Source organism: Ambystoma mexicanum, chromosome 1p (assembly GCF_040938575.1).
Source record: "Ambystoma mexicanum isolate Mex_15411 chromosome 1p, UKY_AmexF1_1, whole genome shotgun sequence".
Taxonomy (NCBI): Eukaryota; Metazoa; Chordata; class Amphibia; order Caudata; family Ambystomatidae; genus Ambystoma; species Ambystoma mexicanum.
In genome coordinates, this window is record NC_090921.1 from 238376760 (window position 1) to 238398650 (window position 21891).

The 21891-nt window shown below is 51.1% G+C and overlaps 7 non-coding genes across 7 annotated transcripts; all 7 read left to right on the forward strand.

The window, feature by feature from the left end:
• Window positions 1–86: 86 nt before the first annotated feature.
• TRNAD-GUC (transfer RNA aspartic acid (anticodon GUC)) lies at window positions 87–158 on the forward strand. Its single transcript has one exon. It is a non-coding gene; the product is annotated as a tRNA-Asp (tRNA).
• Window positions 159–1554: 1396 nt separating this feature from the next.
• On the forward strand, window positions 1555–1626 carry TRNAD-GUC (transfer RNA aspartic acid (anticodon GUC)). Its single transcript has one exon. It is a non-coding gene; the product is annotated as a tRNA-Asp (tRNA).
• A 2850-nt stretch (window positions 1627–4476) lies between these two features.
• On the forward strand, window positions 4477–4548 carry TRNAD-GUC (transfer RNA aspartic acid (anticodon GUC)). Its single transcript has one exon. It is a non-coding gene; the product is annotated as a tRNA-Asp (tRNA).
• Window positions 4549–5945: 1397 nt separating this feature from the next.
• On the forward strand, window positions 5946–6017 carry TRNAD-GUC (transfer RNA aspartic acid (anticodon GUC)). Its single transcript has one exon. It is a non-coding gene; the product is annotated as a tRNA-Asp (tRNA).
• Window positions 6018–11392: 5375 nt separating this feature from the next.
• Window positions 11393–11464, forward strand: TRNAD-GUC (transfer RNA aspartic acid (anticodon GUC)). The gene has a single exon. It is a non-coding gene; the product is annotated as a tRNA-Asp (tRNA).
• Window positions 11465–13917: 2453 nt separating this feature from the next.
• TRNAD-GUC (transfer RNA aspartic acid (anticodon GUC)) lies at window positions 13918–13989 on the forward strand. The gene has a single exon. It is a non-coding gene; the product is annotated as a tRNA-Asp (tRNA).
• A 1396-nt stretch (window positions 13990–15385) lies between these two features.
• TRNAD-GUC (transfer RNA aspartic acid (anticodon GUC)) lies at window positions 15386–15457 on the forward strand. Its single transcript has one exon. It is a non-coding gene; the product is annotated as a tRNA-Asp (tRNA).
• Window positions 15458–21891: the final 6434 nt, after the last annotated feature.

Here is a 21891-nt window from a genome sequence, read left to right on the forward strand (position 1 = left end):
GGGAAAATGAGACCCCCCTAGGCCAGCTAGGTGGTCGCTGGATGCTGTGCAGACATCAGCAGCTGTTCATTTCATGCCCTCACGTCTCCTCGTTAGTATAGTGGTCAGTATCCCCGCCTGTCACGCGGGAGACCGGGGTTCAATTCCCCGACGGGGAGGTTAAACCTTTTCTGGATTTTTTTTAGTTCTTGACAAATATTCTTGAAGATTAGGCTGAGTCAAGTAGGGAATGGGTGCCAAGAACTGACTCTTTAAGAAAAAAGCACCGGCAACGCTAGTCATCGTACAATATTTGTGCACAATTGCTTACATTAGGCGGCCGGTCCACTTTATTGAGTCCCCCTCAGCACCATTTAGTGCTCCTGTTGTCTGCGAAGTCCAAATTGTAACCCTGAATCAGTTCCTCTTCTGACCCTTTGTATCATGTTACATGACGAGTAATGATCACCTGTTAGCTTTATCCCTAATTATAACTCTCACTCTTTCCCTGCATCTAACCCTAGCTCTAATCCCATCATTAACCTCGGTCCGGGCACACGCGTGAACCCCTACTCTCATCTCAGCCTCTCCTGGTGATACATCACACCTGGGATCGTTTGCTCCCTGTGGGCTGTGGGAAATTTGCTACCAGCACGCCCTGGAAGTGGGGCTCATTCCGCTGCAACGGGAGGTCTTCCCAGGACGCGTCACAGCTCAACGCAAGAGCTCCTGGGTTTCGAAGGCTCTTGCAGCAAGCCTTCACAAAGCAGCAGGGAGCGCCGTTCCAGATGGGAAACTTGAGACTGGATGTCCAGAAAAGCAAGACGTCAGAAGCGAAACCTTTTTCCTGCAGGGTGTGGCATACCATCCGCTTGCTCATTGCGACAGAGGTGGCACTAATGAAGGAAGAGGTCAACGTTACGTTCTTCTTTAAAATGCAAGGCCAGGAAAAGTGGCAGCGGTGGGATTTGAACCCACGCCTCCGAAGAGACTGGAGCCTTAATCCAGCGCCTTAGACCGCTCGGCCACGCTACCTCCCTGCTAGTCGCCGAAAGCGGAACTTGACCCGTTGCCCGGCCCGCTTTAGTGTTTTGCCTTTTCTCCTTGGAAAGTCTGGAGACAGGCAGTGGAAGGGCAGGCAAACTGTCAGGTGCGCAGAGGAGGGGAGACCATGAGGCAAGGTGGGAGATGGGGGCAAGAAGTAAGAAAAAAACTAATCGCAAGCTAGGGCAGGATTCGGAAAGTGAAGCCGAAAAGGGGCTTAGCATGCAGCCCAGGGGTTTCTTTGACTGTCCTAAGCCCACAGGGACTTTGCCGTCCTCAGCTCATGAGACTTGAGATGGGTAGCTTGATTTGCTGAGGAAATGCGGGATGACAGATTCAACTCTGGAGTCAAACATAGCCCGGAACTATCGCCTTAAACTGAGTTTTAAGCCTGGTGCCGATAAAAAGAAAGAAATTAGCCTTAGATCGGGCAAGCCGTTTGACGGGGGAAAATGAGACCCCCTAGGCCAGCTAGGTGGTCGCTGGATGCTGTGCAGACATCAGCAGCTGTTCATTTCATGCCCTCACGTCTCCTCGTTAGTATAGTGGTCAGTATCCCCGCCTGTCACGCGGGAGACCGGGGTTCAATTCCCCGACGGGGAGGTTAAACCTTTTCTGGATTTTTTTTAGTTCTTGACAAATATTCTTGAAGATTAGGCTGAGTCAAGTAGGGAATGGGTGCCAAGAACTGACTCTTTAAGAAAAAAGCACCGGCAACGCTAGTCATCGTACAATATTTGTGCACAATTGCTTACATTAGGCGGCCGGTCCACTTTATTGAGTCCCCCTCAGCACCATTTAGTGCTCCTGTTGTCTGCGAAGTCCAAATTGTAACCCTGAATCAGTTCCTCTTCTGACCCTTTGTATCATGTTACATGACGAGTAATGATCACCTGTTAGCTTTATCCCTAATTATAACTCTCACTCTTTCCCTGCATCTAACCCTAGCTCTAATCCCATCATTAACCTCGGTCCGGGCACACGCGTGAACCCTTACTCTCATCTCAGCCTCTCCTGGTGATACATCACACCTGGGATCGTTTGCTCCCTGTGGGCTGTGGGAAATTTGCTACCAGCACGCCCTGGAAGTGGGGCTCATTCCGCTGCAACGGGAGGTCTTCCCAGGACGCGTCACAGCTCAACGCAAGAGCTCCTGGGTTTCGAAGGCTCTTGCAGCAAGCCTTCACAAAGCAGCAGGGAGCGCCGTTCCAGATGGGAAACTTGAGACTGGATGTCCAGAAAAGCAAGACGTCAGAAGCGAAACCTTTTTCCTGCAGGGTGTGGCATACCATCCGCTTGCTCATTGCGACAGAGGTGGCACTAATGAAGGAAGAGGTCAACGTTACGTTCTTCTTTAAAATGCAAGGCCAGGAAAAGTGGCAGCGGTGGGATTTGAACCCACGCCTCCGAAGAGACTGGAGCCTTAATCCAGCGCCTTAGACCGCTCGGCCACGCTACCTCCCTGCTAGTCGCCGAAAGCGGAACTTGACCCGTTGCCCGGCCCGCTTTAGTGCTTTGCCTTTTCTCCTTGGAAAGTCTGGAGACAGGCAAACTGTCAGGTGCGCAGAGGAGGGGAGACCATGAGGCAAGGTGGGAGATGGGGGCAAGAAGTGAGAAAAAAACTAATCGCAAGCTAGGGCAGGATTCGGAAAGTGAAGCCGAAAAGGGGCTTAGCATGCAGCCCAGGGGTTTCTTTGACTGTCCTAAGCCCACAGGGACTTTGCCGTCCTCAGCTCATGAGACTTGAGATGGGTAGCTTGATTTGCTGAGGAAATGCGGGATGACAGATTCAACTCTGGAGTCAAACATAGCCCGGAACTATCGCCTTAAACTGAGTTTTAAGCCTGGTGCCGATAAAAAGAAAGAAATTAGCCTTAGATCGGGCAAGCCGTTTGACGGGGGAAAATGAGACCCCCCTAGGCCAGCTAGGTGGTCGCTGGATGCTGTGCAGACATCAGCAGCTGTTCATTTCATGCCCTCACGTCTCCTCGTTAGTATAGTGGTCAGTATCTCCGCCTGTCACGCGGGAGACCGGGGTTCAATTCCCCGACGGGGAGGTTAAACCTTTTCTGGATTTTTTTTAGTTCTTGACAAATATTCTTGAAGATTAGGCTGAGTCAAGTAGGGAATGGGTGCCAAGAACTGACTCTTTAAGAAAAAAGCACCGGCAACGCTAGTCATCGTACAATATTTGTGCACAATTGCTTACATTAGGCGGCCGGTCCACTTTATTGAGTCCCCCTCAGCACCATTTAGTGCTCCTGTTGTCTGCGAAGTCCAAATTGTAACCCTGAATCAGTTCCTCTTCTGACCCTTTGTATCATGTTACATGACGAGTAATGATCACCTGTTAGCTTTATCCCTAATTATAACTCTCACTCTTTCCCTGCATCTAACCCTAGCTCTAATCCCATCATTAACCTCGGTCCGGGCACACGCGTGAACCCCTACTCTCATCTCAGCCTCTCCTGGTGATACATCACACCTGGGATCGTTTGCTCCCTGTGGGCTGTGGGAAATTTGCTACCAGCACGCCCTGGAAGTGGGGCTCATTCCGCTGCAACGGGAGGTCTTCCCAGGACGCGTCACAGCTCAACGCAAGAGCTCCTGGGTTTCGAAGGCTCTTGCAGCAAGCCTTCACAAAGCAGCAGGGAGCGCCGTTCCAGATGGGAAACTTGAGACTGGATGTCCAGAAAAGCAAGACGTCAGAAGCGAAACCTTTTTCCTGCAGGGTGTGGCATACCATCCGCTTGCTCATTGCGACAGAGGTGGCACTAATGAAGGAAGAGGTCAACGTTACGTTCTTCTTTAAAATGCAAGGCCAGGAAAAGTGGCAGCGGTGGGATTTGAACCCACGCCTCCGAAGAGACTGGAGCCTTAATCCAGCGCCTTAGACCGCTCGGCCACGCTACCTCCCTGCTAGTCGCCGAAAGCGGAACTTGACCCGTTGCCCGGCCCGCTTTAGTGTTTTGCCTTTTCTCCTTGGAAAGTCTGGAGACAGGCAGTGGAAGGGCAGGCAAACTGTCAGGTGCGCAGAGGAGGGGAGACCATGAGGCAAGGTGGGAGATGGGGGCAAGAAGTAAGAAAAAAACTAATCGCAAGCTAGGGCAGGATTCGGAAAGTGAAGCCGAAAAGGGGCTTAGCATGCAGCCCAGGGGTTTCTTTGACTGTCCTAAGCCCACAGGGACTTTGCCGTCCTCAGCTCATGAGACTTGAGATGGGTAGCTTGATTTGCTGAGGAAATGCGGGATGACAGATTCAACTCTGGAGTCAAACATAGCCCGGAACTATCGCCTTAAACTGAGTTTTAAGCCTGGTGCCGATAAAAAGAAAGAAATTAGCCTTAGATCGGGCAAGCCGTTTGACGGGGGAAAATGAGACCCCCTAGGCCAGCTAGGTGGTCGCTGGATGCTGTGCAGACATCAGCAGCTGTTCATTTCATGCCCTCACGTCTCCTCGTTAGTATAGTGGTCAGTATCCCCGCCTGTCACGCGGGAGACCGGGGTTCAATTCCCCGACGGGGAGGTTAAACCTTTTCTGGATTTTTTTTAGTTCTTGACAAATATTCTTGAAGATTAGGCTGAGTCAAGTAGGGAATGGGTGCCAAGAACTGACTCTTTAAGAAAAAAGCACCGGCAACGCTAGTCATCGTACAATATTTGTGCACAATTGCTTACATTAGGCGGCCGGTCCACTTTATTGAGTCCCCCTCAGCACCATTTAGTGCTCCTGTTGTCTGCGAAGTCCAAATTGTAACCCTGAATCAGTTCCTCTTCTGACCCTTTGTATCATGTTACATGACGAGTAATGATCACCTGTTAGCTTTATCCCTAATTATAACTCTCACTCTTTCCCTGCATCTAACCCTAGCTCTAATCCCATCATTAACCTCGGTCCGGGCACACGCGTGAACCCTTACTCTCATCTCAGCCTCTCCTGGTGATACATCACACCTGGGATCGTTTGCTCCCTGTGGGCTGTGGGAAATTTGCTACCAGCACGCCCTGGAAGTGGGGCTCATTCCGCTGCAACGGGAGGTCTTCCCAGGACGCGTCACAGCTCAACGCAAGAGCTCCTGGGTTTCGAAGGCTCTTGCAGCAAGCCTTCACAAAGCAGCAGGGAGCGCCGTTCCAGATGGGAAACTTGAGACTGGATGTCCAGAAAAGCAAGACGTCAGAAGCGAAACCTTTTTCCTGCAGGGTGTGGCATACCATCCGCTTGCTCATTGCGACAGAGGTGGCACTAATGAAGGAAGAGGTCAACGTTACGTTCTTCTTTAAAATGCAAGGCCAGGAAAAGTGGCAGCGGTGGGATTTGAACCCACGCCTCCGAAGAGACTGGAGCCTTAATCCAGCGCCTTAGACCGCTCGGCCACGCTACCTCCCTGCTAGTCGCCGAAAGCGGAACTTGACCCGTTGCCCGGCCCGCTTTAGTGCTTTGCCTTTTCTCCTTGGAAAGTCTGGAGACAGGCAATGGAAGGGCAGGCAAACTGTCAGGTGCGCAGAGGAGGGGAGACCATGAGGCAAGGTGGGAGATGGGGGCAAGAAGTGAGAAAAAAACTAATCGCAAGCTAGGGCAGGATTCGGAAAGTGAAGCCGAAAAGGGGCTTAGCATGCAGCCCAGGGGTTTCTTTGACTGTCCTAAGCCCACAGGGACTTTGCCGCCCTCAGCTCATGAGACTTGAGATGGGTAGCTTGATTTGCTGAGGAAATGCGGGATGACAGATTCAACTCTGGAGTCAAACATAGCCCGGAACTATCGCCTTAAACTGAGTTTTAAGCCTGGTGCCGATAAAAAGAAAGAAATTAGCCTTAGATCGGGCAAGCCGTTTGACGGGGGAAAATGAGACCCCCCTAGGCCAGCTAGGTGGTCGCTGGATGCTGTGCAGACATCAGCAGCTGTTCATTTCATGCCCTCACGTCTCCTCGTTAGTATAGTGGTCAGTATCCCCGCCTGTCACGCGGGAGACCGGGGTTCAATTCCCCGACGGGGAGGTTAAACCTTTTCTGGATTTTTTTTAGTTCTTGACAAATATTCTTGAAGATTAGGCTGAGTCAAGTAGGGAATGGGTGCCAAGAACTGACTCTTTAAGAAAAAAGCACCGGCAACGCTAGTCATCGTACAATATTTGTGCACAATTGCTTACATTAGGCGGCCGGTCCACTTTATTGAGTCCCCCTCAGCACCATTTAGTGCTCCTGTTGTCTGCGAAGTCCAAATTGTAACCCTGAATCAGTTCCTCTTCTGACCCTTTGTATCATGTTACATGACGAGTAATGATCACCTGTTAGCTTTATCCCTAATTATAACTCTCACTCTTTCCCTGCATCTAACCCTAGCTCTAATCCCATCATTAACCTCGGTCCGGGCACACGCGTGAACCCTTACTCTCATCTCAGCCTCTCCTGGTGATACATCACACCTGGGATCGTTTGCTCCCTGTGGGCTGTGGGAAATTTGCTACCAGCACGCCCTGGAAGTGGGGCTCATTCCGCTGCAACGGGAGGTCTTCCCAGGACGCGTCACAGCTCAACGCAAGAGCTCCTGGGTTTCGAAGGCTCTTGCAGCAAGCCTTCACAAAGCAGCAGGGAGCGCCGTTCCAGATGGGAAACTTGAGACTGGATGTCCAGAAAAGCAAGACGTCAGAAGCGAAACCTTTTTCCTGCAGGGTGTGGCATACCATCCGCTTGCTCATTGCGACAGAGGTGGCACTAATGAAGGAAGAGGTCAACGTTACGCTCTTCTTTAAAATGCAAGGCCAGGAAAAGTGGCAGCGGTGGGATTTGAACCCACGCCTCCGAAGAGACTGGAGCCTTAATCCAGCGCCTTAGACCGCTCGGCCACGCTACCTCCCTGCTAGTCGCCGAAAGCGGAACTTGACCCGTTGCCCGGCCCGCTTTAGTGCTTTGCCTTTTCTCCTTGGAAAGTCTGGAGACAGGCAGTGGAAGGGCAGGCAAACTGTCAGGTGCGCAGAGGAGGGGAGACCATGAGGCAAGGTGGGAGATGGGGGCAAGAAGTAAGAAAAAAACTAATCGCAAGCTAGGGCAGGATTCGGAAAGTGAAGCCGAAAAGGGGCTTAGCATGCAGCCCAGGGGTTTCTTTGACTGTCCTAAGCCCACAGGGACTTTGCCGTCCTCAGCTCATGAGACTTGAGATGGGTAGCTTGATTTGCTGAGGAAATGCGGGATGACAGATTCAACTCTGGAGTCAAACATAGCCCGGAACTATCGCCTTAAACTGAGTTTTAAGCCTGGTGCCGATAAAAAGAAAGAAATTAGCCTTAGATCGGGCAAGCCGTTTGACGGGGGAAAATGAGACCCCCTAGGCCAGCTAGGTGGTCGCTGGATGCTGTGCAGACATCAGCAGCTGTTCATTTCATGCCCTCACGTCTCCTCGTTAGTATAGTGGTCAGTATCCCCGCCTGTGGGTTCAATTCCCCGACGGGGAGGTTAAACCTTTTCTGGATTTTTTTTAGTTCTTGACAAATATTCTTGAAGATTAGGCTGAGTCAAGTAGGGAATGGGTGCCAAGAACTGACTCTTTAAGAAAAAAGCACCGGCAACGCTAGTCATCGTACAATATTTGTGCACAATTGCTTACATTAGGCGGCCGGTCCACTTTATTGAGTCCCCCTCAGCACCATTTAGTGCTCCTGTTGTCTGCGAAGTCCAAATTGTAACCCTGAATCAGTTCCTCTTCTGACCCTTTGTATCATGTTACATGACGAGTAATGATCACCTGTTAGCTTTATCCCTAATTATAACTCTCACTCTTTCCCTGCATCTAACCCTAGCTCTAATCCCATCATTAACCTCGGTCCGGGCACACGCGTGAACCCTTACTCTCATCTCAGCCTCTCCTGGTGATACATCACACCTGGGATCGTTTGCTCCCTATCGGCTGTGGGAAATTTGCTACCAGCACGCCCTGGAAGTGGGGCTCATTCCGCTGCAACGGGAGGTCTTCCCAGGACGCGTCACAGCTCAACGCAAGAGCTCCTGGGTTTCGAAGGCTCTTGCAGCAAGCCTTCACAAAGCAGCAGGGAGCGCCGTTCCAGATGGGAAACTTGAGACTGGATGTCCAGAAAAGCAAGACGTCAGAAGCGAAACCTTTTTCCTGCAGGGTGTGGCATACCATCCGCTTGCTCATTGCGACAGAGGTGGCACTAATGAAGGAAGAGGTCAACGTTACGTTCTTCTTTAAAATGCAAGGCCAGGAAAAGTGGCAGCGGTGGGATTTGAACCCACGCCTCCGAAGAGACTGGAGCCTTAATCCAGCGCCTTAGACCGCTCGGCCACGCTACCTCCCTGCTAGTCGCCGAAAGCGGAACTTGACCCGTTGCCCGGCCCGCTTTAGTGCTTTGCCTTTTCTCCTTGGAAAGTCTGGAGACAGGCAGTGGAAGGGCAGGCAAACTGTCAGGTGCGCAGAGGAGGGGAGACCATGAGGCAAGGTGGGAGATGGGGGCAAGAAGTGAGAAAAAAACTAATCGCAAGCTAGGGCAGGATTCGGAAAGTGAAGCCGAAAAGGGGCTTAGCATGCAGCCCAGGGGTTTCTTTGACTGTCCTAAGCCCACAGGGACTTTGCCGTCCTCAGCTCATGAGACTTGAGATGGGTAGCTTGATTTGCTGAGGAAATGCGGGATGACAGATTCAACTCTGGAGTCAAACATAGCCCGGAACTATCGCCTTAAACTGAGTTTTAAGCCTGGTGCCGATAAAAAGAAAGAAATTAGCCTTAGATCGGGCAAGCCGTTTGACGGGGGAAAATGAGACCCCCTAGGCCAGCTAGGTGGTCGCTGGATGCTGTGCAGACATCAGCAGCTGTTCATTTCATGCCCTCACGTCTCCTCGTTAGTATAGTGGTCAGTATCCCCACCTGTCACGCGGGAGACCGGGGTTCAATTCCCCGACGGGGAGGTTAAACCTTTTCTGGATTTTTTTTAGTTCTTGACAAATATTCTTGAAGATTAGGCTGAGTCAAGTAGGGAATGGGTGCCAAGAACTGACTCTTTAAGAAAAAAGCACCGGCAACGCTAGTCATCGTACAATATTTGTGCACAATTGCTTACATTAGGCGGCCGGTCCACTTTATTGAGTCCCCCTCAGCACCATTTAGTGCTCCTGTTGTCTGCGAAGTCCAAATTGTAACCCTGAATCAGTTCCTCTTCTGACCCTTTGTATCATGTTACATGACGAGTAATGATCACCTGTTAGCTTTATCCCTAATTATAACTCTCACTCTTTCCCTGCATCTAACCCTAGCTCTAATCCCATCATTAACCTCGGTCCGGGCACACGCGTGAACCCCTACTCTCATCTCAGCCTCTCCTGGTGATACATCACACCTGGGATCGTTTGCTCCCTGTGGGCTGTGGGAAATTTGCTACCAGCACGCCCTGGAAGTGGGGCTCATTCCGCTGCAACGGGAGGTCTTCCCAGGACGCGTCACAGCTCAACGCAAGAGCTCCTGGGTTTCGAAGGCTCTTGCAGCAAGCCTTCACAAAGCAGCAGGGAGCGCCGTTCCAGATGGGAAACTTGAGACTGGATGTCCAGAAAAGCAAGACGTCAGAAGCGAAACCTTTTTCCTGCAGGGTGTGGCATACCAAACGCTTGCTCATTGCGACAGAGGTGGCACTAATGAAGGAAGAGGTCAACGTTACGTTCTTCTTTAAAATGCAAGGCCAGGAAAAGTGGGATGACAGATTCAACTCTGGAGTCAAACATAGCCCGGAACTATCGCCTTAAACTGAGTTTTAAGCCTGGTGCCGATAAAAAGAAAGAAATTAGCCTTAGATCGGGCAAGCCGTTTGACGGGGGAAAATGAGACCCCCTAGGCCAGCTAGGTGGTCGCTGGATGCTGTGCAGACATCAGCAGCTGTTCATTTCATGCCCTCACGTCTCCTCGTTAGTATAGTGGTCAGTATCCCTGCCACCTGTCACGCGGGAGACCGGGGTTCAATTCCCCGACGGGGAGGTTAAACCTTTTCTGGATTTTTTTTAGTTCTTGACAAATATTCTTGAAGATTAGGCTGAGTCAAGTAGGGAATGGGTGCCAAGAACTGACTCTTTAAGAAAAAAGCACCGGCAACGCTAGTCATCGTACAATATTTGTGCACAATTGCTTACATTAGGCGGCCGGTCCACTTTATTGAGTCCCCCTCAGCACCATTTAGTGCTCCTGTTGTCTGCGAAGTCCAAATTGTAACCCTGAATCAGTTCCTCTTCTGACCCTTTGTATCATGTTACATGACGAGTAATGATCACCTGTTAGCTTTATCCCTAATTATAACTCTCACTCTTTCCCTGCATCTAACCCTAGCTCTAATCCCATCATTAACCTCGGTCCGGGCACACGCGTGAACCCCTACTCTCATCTCAGCCTCTCCTGGTGATACATCACACCTGGGATCGTTTGCTCCCTGTGGGCTGTGGGAAATTTGCTACCAGCACGCCCTGGAAGTGGGGCTCATTCCGCTGCAACGGGAGGTCTTCCCAGGACGCGTCACAGCTCAACGCAAGAGCTCCTGGGTTTCGAAGGCTCTTGCAGCAAGCCTTCACAAAGCAGCAGGGAGCGCCGTTCCAGATGGGAAACTTGAGACTGGATGTCCAGAAAAGCAAGACGTCAGAAGCGAAACCTTTTTCCTGCAGGGTGTGGCATACCATCCGCTTGCTCATTGCGACAGAGGTGGCACTAATGAAGGAAGAGGTCAACGTTACGTTCTTCTTTAAAATGCAAGGCCAGGAAAAGTGGCAGCGGTGGGATTTGAACCCACGCCTCCGAAGAGACTGGAGCCTTAATCCAGCGCCTTAGACCGCTCGGCCACGCTACCTCCCTGCTAGTCGCCGAAAGCGGAACTTGACCCGTTGCCCGGCCCGCTTTAGTGCTTTGCCTTTTCTCCTTGGAAAGTCTGGAGACAGGCAGTGGAAGGGCAGGCAAACTGTCAGGTGCGCAGAGGAGGGGAGACCATGAGGCAAGGTGGGAGATGGGGGCAAGAAGTAAGAAAAAAACTAATCGCAAGCTAGGGCAGGATTCGGAAAGTGAAGCCGAAAAGGGGCTTAGCATGCAGCCCAGGGGTTTCTTTGACTGTCCTAAGCCCACAGGGACTTTGCCGTCCTCAGCTCATGAGACTTGAGATGGGTAGCTTGATTTGCTGAGGAAATGCGGGATGACAGATTCAACTCTGGAGTCAAACATAGCCCGGAACTATCGCCTTAAACTGAGTTTTAAGCCTGGTGCCGATAAAAAGAAAGAAATTAGCCTTAGATCGGGCAAGCCGTTTGACGGGGGAAAATGAGACCCCCTAGGCCAGCTAGGTGGTCGCTGGATGCTGTGCAGACATCAGCAGCTGTTCATTTCATGCCCTCACGTCTCCTCGTTAGTATAGTGGTCAGTATCCCCGCCTGTCACGCGGGAGACCGGGGTTCAATTCCCCGACGGGGAGGTTAAACCTTTTCTGGATTTTTTTTAGTTCTTGACAAATATTCTTGAAGATTAGGCTGAGTCAAGTAGGGAATGGGTGCCAAGAACTGACTCTTTAAGAAAAAAGCACCGGCAACGCTAGTCATCGTACAATATTTGTGCACAATTGCTTACATTAGGCGGCCGGTCCACTTTATTGAGTCCCCCTCAGCACCATTTAGTGCTCCTGTTGTCTGCGAAGTCCAAATTGTAACCCTGAATCAGTTCCTCTTCTGACCCTTTGTATCATGTTACATGACGAGTAATGATCACCTGTTAGCTTTATCCCTAATTATAACTCTCACTCTTTCCCTGCATCTAACCCTAGCTCTAATCCCATCATTAACCTCGGTCCGGGCACACGCGTGAACCCTTACTCTCATCTCAGCCTCTCCTGGTGATACATCACACCTGGGATCGTTTGCTCCCTGTGGGCTGTGGGAAATTTGCTACCAGCACGCCCTGGAAGTGGGGCTCATTCCGCTGCAACGGGAGGTCTTCCCAGGACGCGTCACAGCTCAACGCAAGAGCTCCTGGGTTTCGAAGGCTCTTGCAGCAAGCCTTCACAAAGCAGCAGGGAGCGCCGTTCCAGATGGGAAACTTGAGACTGGATGTCCAGAAAAGCAAGACGTCAGAAGCGAAACCTTTTTCCTGCAGGGTGTGGCATACCAAACGCTTGCTCATTGCGACAGAGGTGGCACTAATGAAGGAAGAGGTCAACGTTACGTTCTTCTTTAAAATGCAAGGCCAGGAAAAGTGGGATGACAGATTCAACTCTGGAGTCAAACATAGCCCGGAACTATCGCCTTAAACTGAGTTTTAAGCCTGGTGCCGATAAAAAGAAAGAAATTAGCCTTAGATCGGGCAAGCCGTTTGACGGGGGAAAATGAGACCCCCTAGGCCAGCTAGGTGGTCGCTGGATGCTGTGCAGACATCAGCAGCTGTTCATTTCATGCCCTCACGTCTCCTCGTTAGTATAGTGGTCAGTATCCCCGCCACCTGTCACGCGGGAGACCGGGGTTCAATTCCCCGACGGGGAGGTTAAACCTTTTCTGGATTTTTTTTAGTTCTTGACAAATATTCTTGAAGATTAGGCTGAGTCAAGTAGGGAATGGGTGCCAAGAACTGACTCTTTAAGAAAAAAGCACCGGCAACGCTAGTCATCGTACAATATTTGTGCACAATTGCTTACATTAGGCGGCCGGTCCACTTTATTGAGTCCCCCTCAGCACCATTTAGTGCTCCTGTTGTCTGCGAAGTCCAAATTGTAACCCTGAATCAGTTCCTCTTCTGACCCTTTGTATCATGTTACATGACGAGTAATGATCACCTGTTAGCTTTATCCCTAATTATAACTCTCACTCTTTCCCTGCATCTAACCCTAGCTCTAATCCCATCATTAACCTCGGTCCGGGCACACGCGTGAACCCCTACTCTCATCTCAGCCTCTCCTGGTGATACATCACACCTGGGATCGTTTGCTCCCTGTGGGCTGTGGGAAATTTGCTACCAGCACGCCCTGGAAGTGGGGCTCATTCCGCTGCAACGGGAGGTCTTCCCAGGACGCGTCACAGCTCAACGCAAGAGCTCCTGGGTTTCGAAGGCTCTTGCAGCAAGCCTTCACAAAGCAGCAGGGAGCGCCGTTCCAGATGGGAAACTTGAGACTGGATGTCCAGAAAAGCAAGACGTCAGAAGCGAAACCTTTTTCCTGCAGGGTGTGGCATACCATCCGCTTGCTCATTGCGACAGAGGTGGCACTAATGAAGGAAGAGGTCAACGTTACGTTCTTCTTTAAAATGCAAGGCCAGGAAAAGTGGCAGCGGTGTGATTTGAACCCACGCCTCCGAAGAGACTGGAGCCTTAATCCAGCGCCTTAGACCGCTCGGCCACGCTACCTCCCTGCTAGTCGCCGAAAGCGGAACTTGACCCGTTGCCCGGCCCGCTTTAGTGCTTTGCCTTTTCTCCTTGGAAAGTCTGGAGACAGGCAGTGGAAGGGCAGGCAAACTGTCAGGTGCGCAGAGGAGGGGAGACCATGAGGCAAGGTGGGAGATGGGGGCAAGAAGTAAGAAAAAAACTAATCGCAAGCTAGGGCAGGATTCGGAAAGTGAAGCCGAAAAGGGGCTTAGCATGCAGCCCAGGGGTTTCTTTGACTGTCCTAAGCCCACAGGGACTTTGCCGTCCTCAGCTCATGAGACTTGAGATGGGTAGCTTGATTTGCTGAGGAAATGCGGGATGACAGATTCAACTCTGGAGTCAAACATAGCCCGGAACTATCGCCTTAAACTGAGTTTTAAGCCTGGTGCCGATAAAAAGAAAGAAATTAGCCTTAGATCGGGCAAGCCGTTTGACGGGGGAAAATGAGACCCCCTAGGCCAGCTAGGTGGTCGCTGGATGCTGTGCAGACATCAGCAGCTGTTCATTTCATGCCCTCACGTCTCCTCGTTAGTATAGTGGTCAGTATCCCCGCCTGTCACGCGGGAGACCGGGGTTCAATTCCCCGACGGGGAGGTTAAACCTTTTCTGGATTTTTTTTAGTTCTTGACAAATATTCTTGAAGATTAGGCTGAGTCAAGTAGGGAATGGGTGCCAAGAACTGACTCTTTAAGAAAAAAGCACCGGCAACGCTAGTCATCGTACAATATTTGTGCACAATTGCTTACATTAGGCGGCCGGTCCACTTTATTGAGTCCCCCTCAGCACCATTTAGTGCTCCTGTTGTCTGCGAAGTCCAAATTGTAACCCTGAATCAGTTCCTCTTCTGACCCTTTGTATCATGTTACATGACGAGTAATGATCACCTGTTAGCTTTATCCCTAATTATAACTCTCACTCTTTCCCTGCATCTAACCCTAGCTCTAATCCCATCATTAACCTCGGTCCGGGCACACGCGTGAACCCTTACTCTCATCTCAGCCTCTCCTGGTGATACATCACACCTGGGATCGTTTGCTCCCTGTGGGCTGTGGGAAATTTGCTACCAGCACGCCCTGGAAGTGGGGCTCATTCCGCTGCAACGGGAGGTCTTCCCAGGACGCGTCACAGCTCAACGCAAGAGCTCCTGGGTTTCGAAGGCTCTTGCAGCAAGCCTTCACAAAGCAGCAGGGAGCGCCGTTCCAGATGGGAAACTTGAGACTGGATGTCCAGAAAAGCAAGACGTCAGAAGCGAAACCTTTTTCCTGCAGGGTGTGGCATACCATCCGCTTGCTCATTGCGACAGAGGTGGCACTAATGAAGGAAGAGGTCAACGTTACGTTCTTCTTTAAAATGCAAGGCCAGGAAAAGTGGCAGCGGTGGGATTTGAACCCACGCCTCCGAAGAGACTGGAGCCTTAATCCAGCGCCTTAGACCGCTCGGCCACGCTACCTCCCTGCTAGTCGCCGAAAGCGGAACTTGACCCGTTGCCCGGCCCGCTTTAGTGCTTTGCCTTTTCTCCTTGGAAAGTCTGGAGACAGGCAGTGGAAGGGCAGGCAAACTGTCAGGTGCGCAGAGGAGGGGAGACCATGAGGCAAGGTGGGAGATGGGGGCAAGAAGTAAGAAAAAAACTAATCGCAAGCTAGGGCAGGATTCGGAAAGTGAAGCCGAAAAGGGGCTTAGCATGCAGCCCAGGGGTTTCTTTGACTGTCCTAAGCCCACAGGGACTTTGCCGTCCTCAGCTCATGAGACTTGAGATGGGTAGCTTGATTTGCTGAGGAAATGCGGGATGACAGATTCAACTCTGGAGTCAAACATAGCCCGGAACTATCGCCTTAAACTGAGTTTTAAGCCTGGTGCCGATAAAAAGAAAGAAATTAGCCTTAGATCGGGCAAGCCGTTTGACGGGGGAAAATGAGACCCCCTAGGCCAGCTAGGTGGTCGCTGGATGCTGTGCAGACATCAGCAGCTGTTCATTTCATGCCCTCACGTCTCCTCGTTAGTATAGTGGTCAGTATCCCCGCCTGTCACGCGGGAGACCGGGGTTCAATTCCCCGACGGGGAGGTTAAACCTTTTCTGGATTTTTTTTAGTTCTTGACAAATATTCTTGAAGATTAGGCTGAGTCAAGTAGGGAATGGGTGCCAAGAACTGACTCTTTAAGAAAAAAGCACCGGCAACGCTAGTCATCGTACAATATTTGTGCACAATTGCTTACATTAGGCGGCCGGTCCACTTTATTGAGTCCCCCTCAGCACCATTTAGTGCTCCTGTTGTCTGCGAAGTCCAAATTGTAACCCTGAATCAGTTCCTCTTCTGACCCTTTGTATCATGTTACATGACGAGTAATGATCACCTGTTAGCTTTATCCCTAATTATAACTCTCACTCTTTCCCTGCATCTAACCCTAGCTCTAATCCCATCATTAACCTCGGTCCGGGCACACGCGTGAACCCCTACTCTCATCTCAGCCTCTCCTGGTGATACATCACACCTGGGATCGTTTGCTCCCTGTGGGCTGTGGGAAATTTGCTACCAGCACGCCCTGGAAGTGGGGCTCATTCCGCTGCAACGGGAGGTCTTCCCAGGACGCGTCACAGCTCAACGCAAGAGCTCCTGGGTTTCGAAGGCTCTTGCAGCAAGCCTTCACAAAGCAGCAGGGAGCGCCGTTCCAGATGGGAAACTTGAGACTGGATGTCCAGAAAAGCAAGACGTCAGAAGCGAAACCTTTTTCCTGCAGGGTGTGGCATACCATCCGCTTGCTCATTGCGACAGAGGTGGCACTAATGAAGGAAGAGGTCAACGTTACGTTCTTCTTTAAAATGCAAGGCCAGGAAAAGTGGCAGCGGTGGGATTTGAACCCACGCCTCCGAAGAGACTGGAGCCTTAATCCAGCGCCTTAGACCGCTCGGCCACGCTACCTCCCTGCTAGTCGCCGAAAGCGGAACTTGACCCGTTGCCCGGCCCGCTTTAGTGCTTTGCCTTTTCTCCTTGGAAAGTCTGGAGACAGGCAGTGGAAGGGCAGGCAAACTGTCAGGTGCGCAGAGGAGGGGAGACCATGAGGCAAGGTGGGAGATGGGGGCAAGAAGTAAGAAAAAAACTAATCGCAAGCTAGGGCAGGATTCGGAAAGTGAAGCCGAAAAGGGGCTTAGCATGCAGCCCAGGGGTTTCTTTGACTGTCCTAAGCCCACAGGGACTTTGCCGTCCTCAGCTCATGAGACTTGAGATGGGTAGCTTGATTTGCTGAGGAAATGCGGGATGACAGATTCAACTCTGGAGTCAAACATAGCCCGGAACTATCGCCTTAAACTGAGTTTTAAGCCTGGTGCCGATAAAAAGAAAGAAATTAGCCTTAGATCGGGCAAGCCGTTTGACGGGGGAAAATGAGACCCCCTAGGCCAGCTAGGTGGTCGCTGGATGCTGTGCAGACATCAGCAGCTGTTCATTTCATGCCCTCACGTCTCCTCGTTAGTATAGTGGTCAGTATCCCCGCCTGTGGGTTCAATTCCCCGACGGGGAGGTTAAACCTTTTCTGGATTTTTTTTAGTTCTTGACAAATATTCTTGAAGATTAGGCTGAGTCAAGTAGGGAATGGGTGCCAAGAACTGACTCTTTAAGAAAAAAGCACCGGCAACGCTAGTCATCGTACAATATTTGTGCACAATTGCTTACATTAGGCGGCCGGTCCACTTTATTGAGTCCCCCTCAGCACCATTTAGTGCTCCTGTTGTCTGCGAAGTCCAAATTGTAACCCTGAATCAGTTCCTCTTCTGACCCTTTGTATCATGTTACATGACGAGTAATGATCACCTGTTAGCTTTATCCCTAATTATAACTCTCACTCTTTCCCTGCATCTAACCCTAGCTCTAATCCCATCATTAACCTCGGTCCGGGCACACGCGTGAACCCTTACTCTCATCTCAGCCTCTCCTGGTGATACATCACACCTGGGATCGTTTGCTCCCTATCGGCTGTGGGAAATTTGCTACCAGCACGCCCTGGAAGTGGGGCTCATTCCGCTGCAACGGGAGGTCTTCCCAGGACGCGTCACAGCTCAACGCAAGAGCTCCTGGGTTTCGAAGGCTCTTGCAGCAAGCCTTCACAAAGCAGCAGGGAGCGCCGTTCCAGATGGGAAACTTGAGACTGGATGTCCAGAAAAGCAAGACGTCAGAAGCGAAACCTTTTTCCTGCAGGGTGTGGCATACCATCCGCTTGCTCATTGCGACAGAGGTGGCACTAATGAAGGAAGAGGTCAACGTTACGTTCTTCTTTAAAATGCAAGGCCAGGAAAAGTGGCAGCGGTGGGATTTGAACCCACGCCTCCGAAGAGACTGGAGCCTTAATCCAGCGCCTTAGACCGCTCGGCCACGCTACCTCCCTGCTAGTCGCCGAAAGCGGAACTTGACCCGTTGCCCGGCCCGCTTTAGTGCTTTGCCTTTTCTCCTTGGAAAGTCTGGAGACAGGCAGTGGAAGGGCAGGCAAACTGTCAGGTGCGCAGAGGAGGGGAGACCATGAGGCAAGGTGGGAGATGGGGGCAAGAAGTGAGAAAAAAACTAATCGCAAGCTAGGGCAGGATTCGGAAAGTGAAGCCGAAAAGGGGCTTAGCATGCAGCCCAGGGGTTTCTTTGACTGTCCTAAGCCCACAGGGACTTTGCCGTCCTCAGCTCATGAGACTTGAGATGGGTAGCTTGATTTGCTGAGGAAATGCGGGATGACAGATTCAACTCTGGAGTCAAACATAGCCCGGAACTATCGCCTTAAACTGAGTTTTAAGCCTGGTGCCGATAAAAAGAAAGAAATTAGCCTTAGATCGGGCAAGCCGTTTGACGGGGGAAAATGAGACCCCCTAGGCCAGCTAGGTGGTCGCTGGATGCTGTGCAGACATCAGCAGCTGTTCATTTCATGCCCTCACGTCTCCTCGTTAGTATAGTGGTCAGTATCCCCACCTGTCACGCGGGAGACCGGGGTTCAATTCCCCGACGGGGAGGTTAAACCTTTTCTGGATTTTTTTTAGTTCTTGACAAATATTCTTGAAGATTAGGCTGAGTCAAGTAGGGAATGGGTGCCAAGAACTGACTCTTTAAGAAAAAAGCACCGGCAACGCTAGTCATCGTACAATATTTGTGCACAATTGCTTACATTAGGCGGCCGGTCCACTTTATTGAGTCCCCCTCAGCACCATTTAGTGCTCCTGTTGTCTGCGAAGTCCAAATTGTAACCCTGAATCAGTTCCTCTTCTGACCCTTTGTATCATGTTACATGACGAGTAATGATCACCTGTTAGCTTTATCCCTAATTATAACTCTCACTCTTTCCCTGCATCTAACCCTAGCTCTAATCCCATCATTAACCTCGGTCCGGGCACACGCGTGAACCCCTACTCTCATCTCAGCCTCTCCTGGTGATACATCACACCTGGGATCGTTTGCTCCCTGTGGGCTGTGGGAAATTTGCTACCAGCACGCCCTGGAAGTGGGGCTCATTCCGCTGCAACGGGAGGTCTTCCCAGGACGCGTCACAGCTCAACGCAAGAGCTCCTGGGTTTCGAAGGCTCTTGCAGCAAGCCTTCACAAAGCAGCAGGGAGCGCCGTTCCAGATGGGAAACTTGAGACTGGATGTCCAGAAAAGCAAGACGTCAGAAGCGAAACCTTTTTCCTGCAGGGTGTGGCATACCATCCGCTTGCTCATTGCGACAGAGGTGGCACTAATGAAGGAAGAGGTCAACGTTACGTTCTTCTTTAAAATGCAAGGCCAGGAAAAGTGGCAGCGGTGGGATTTGAACCCACGCCTCCGAAGAGACTGGAGCCTTAATCCAGCGCCTTAGACCGCTCGGCCACGCTACCTCCCTGCTAGTCGCCGAAAGCGGAACTTGACCCGTTGCCCGGCCCGCTTTAGTGCTTTGCCTTTTCTCCTTGGAAAGTCTGGAGACAGGCAGTGGAAGGGCAGGCAAACTGTCAGGTGCGCAGAGGAGGGGAGACCATGAGGCAAGGTGGGAGATGGGGGCAAGAAGTAAGAAAAAAACTAATCGCAAGCTAGGGCAGGATTCGGAAAGTGAAGCCGAAAAGGGGCTTAGCATGCAGCCCAGGGGTTTCTTTGACTGTCCTAAGCCCACAGGGACTTTGCCGTCCTCAGCTCATGAGACTTGAGATGGGTAGCTTGATTTGCTGAGGAAATGCGGGATGACAGATTCAACTCTGGAGTCAAACATAGCCCGGAACTATCGCCTTAAACTGAGTTTTAAGCCTGGTGCCGATAAAAAGAAAGAAATTAGCCTTAGATCGGGCAAGCCGTTTGACGGGGGAAAATGAGACCCCCTAGGCCAGCTAGGTGGTCGCTGGATGCTGTGCAGACATCAGCAGCTGTTCATTTCATGCCCTCACGTCTCCTCGTTAGTATAGTGGTCAGTATCCCCGCCTGTCACGCGGGAGACCGGGGTTCAATTCCCTGACGGGGAGGTTAAACCTTTTCTGGATTTTTTTTAGTTCTTGACAAATATTCTTGAAGATTAGGCTGAGTCAAGTAGGGAATGGGTGCCAAGAACTGACTCTTTAAGAAAAAAGCACCGGCAACGCTAGTCATCGTACAATATTTGTGCACAATTGCTTACATTAGGCGGCCGGTCCACTTTATTGAGTCCCCCTCAGCACCATTTAGTGCTCCTGTTGTCTGCGAAGTCCAAATTGTAACCCTGAATCAGTTCCTCTTCTGACCCTTTGTATCATGTTACATGACGAGTAATGATCACCTGTTAGCTTTATCCCTAATTATAACTCTCACTCTTTCCCTGCATCTAACCCTAGCTCTAATCCCATCATTAACCTCGGTCCGGGCACACGCGTGAACCCTTACTCTCATCTCAGCCTCTCCTGGTGATACATCACACCTGGGATCGTTTGCTCCCTGTGGGCTGTGGGAAATTTGCTACCAGCACGCCCTGGAAGTGGGGCTCATTCCGCTGCAACGGGAGGTCTTCCCAGGACGCGTCACAGCTCAACGCAAGAGCTCCTGGGTTTCGAAGGCTCTTGCAGCAAGCCTTCACAAAGCAGCAGGGAGCGCCGTTCCAGATGGGAAACTTGAGACTGGATGTCCAGAAAAGCAAGACGTCAGAAGCGAAACCTTTTTCCTGCAGGGTGTGGCATACCATCCGCTTGCTCATTGCGACAGAGGTGGCACTAATGAAGGAAGAGGTCAACGTTACGTTCTTCTTTAAAATGCAAGGCCAGGAAAAGTGGCAGCGGTGGGATTTGAACCCACGCCTCCGAAGAGACTGGAGCCTTAATCCAGCGCCTTAGACCGCTCGGCCACGCTACCTCCCTGCTAGTCGCCGAAAGCGGAACTTGACCCGTTGCCCGGCCCGCTTTAGTGCTTTGCCTTTTCTCCTTGGAAAGTCTGGAGACAGGCAGTGGAAGGGCAGGCAAACTGTCAGGTGCGCAGAGGAGGGGAGACCATGAGGCAAGGTGGGAGATGGGGGCAAGAAGTGAGAAAAAAACTAATCGCAAGCTAGGGCAGGATTCGGAAAGTGAAGCCGAAAAGGGGCTTAGCATGCAGCCCAGGGGTTTCTTTGACTGTCCTAAGCCCACAGGGACTTTGCCGTCCTCAGCTCATGAGACTTGAGATGGGTAGCTTGATTTGCTGAGGAAATGCGGGATGACAGATTCAACTCTGGAGTCAAACATAGCCCGGAACTATCGCCTTAAACTGAGTTTTAAGCCTGGTGCCGATAAAAAGAAAGAAATTAGCCTTAGATCGGGCAAGCCGTTTGACGGGGGAAAATGAGACCCCCTAGGCCAGCTAGGTGGTCGCTGGATGCTGTGCAGACATCAGCAGCTGTTCATTTCATGCCCTCACGTCTCCTCGTTAGTATAGTGGTCAGTATCCCCACCTGTCACGCGGGAGACCGGGGTTCAATTCCCCGACGGGGAGGTTAAACCTTTTCTGGATTTTTTTTAGTTCTTGACAAATATTCTTGAAGATTAGGCTGAGTCAAGTAGGGAATGGGTGCCAAGAACTGACTCTTTAAGAAAAAAGCACCGGCAACGCTAGTCATCGTACAATATTTGTGCACAATTGCTTACATTAGGCGGCCGGTCCACTTTATTGAGTCCCCCTCAGCACCATTTAGTGCTCCTGTTGTCTGCGAAGTCCAAATTGTAACCCTGAATCAGTTCCTCTTCTGACCCTTTGTATCATGTTACATGACGAGTAATGATCACCTGTTAGCTTTATCCCTAATTATAACTCTCACTCTTTCCCTGCATCTAACCCTAGCTCTAATCCCATCATTAACCTCGGTCCGGGCACACGCGTGAACCCCTACTCTCATCTCAGCCTCTCCTGGTGATACATCACACCTGGGATCGTTTGCTCCCTGTGGGCTGTGGGAAATTTGCTACCAGCACGCCCTGGAAGTGGGGCTCATTCCGCTGCAACGGGAGGTCTTCCCAGGACGCGTCACAGCTCAACGCAAGAGCTCCTGGGTTTCGAAGGCTCTTGCAGCAA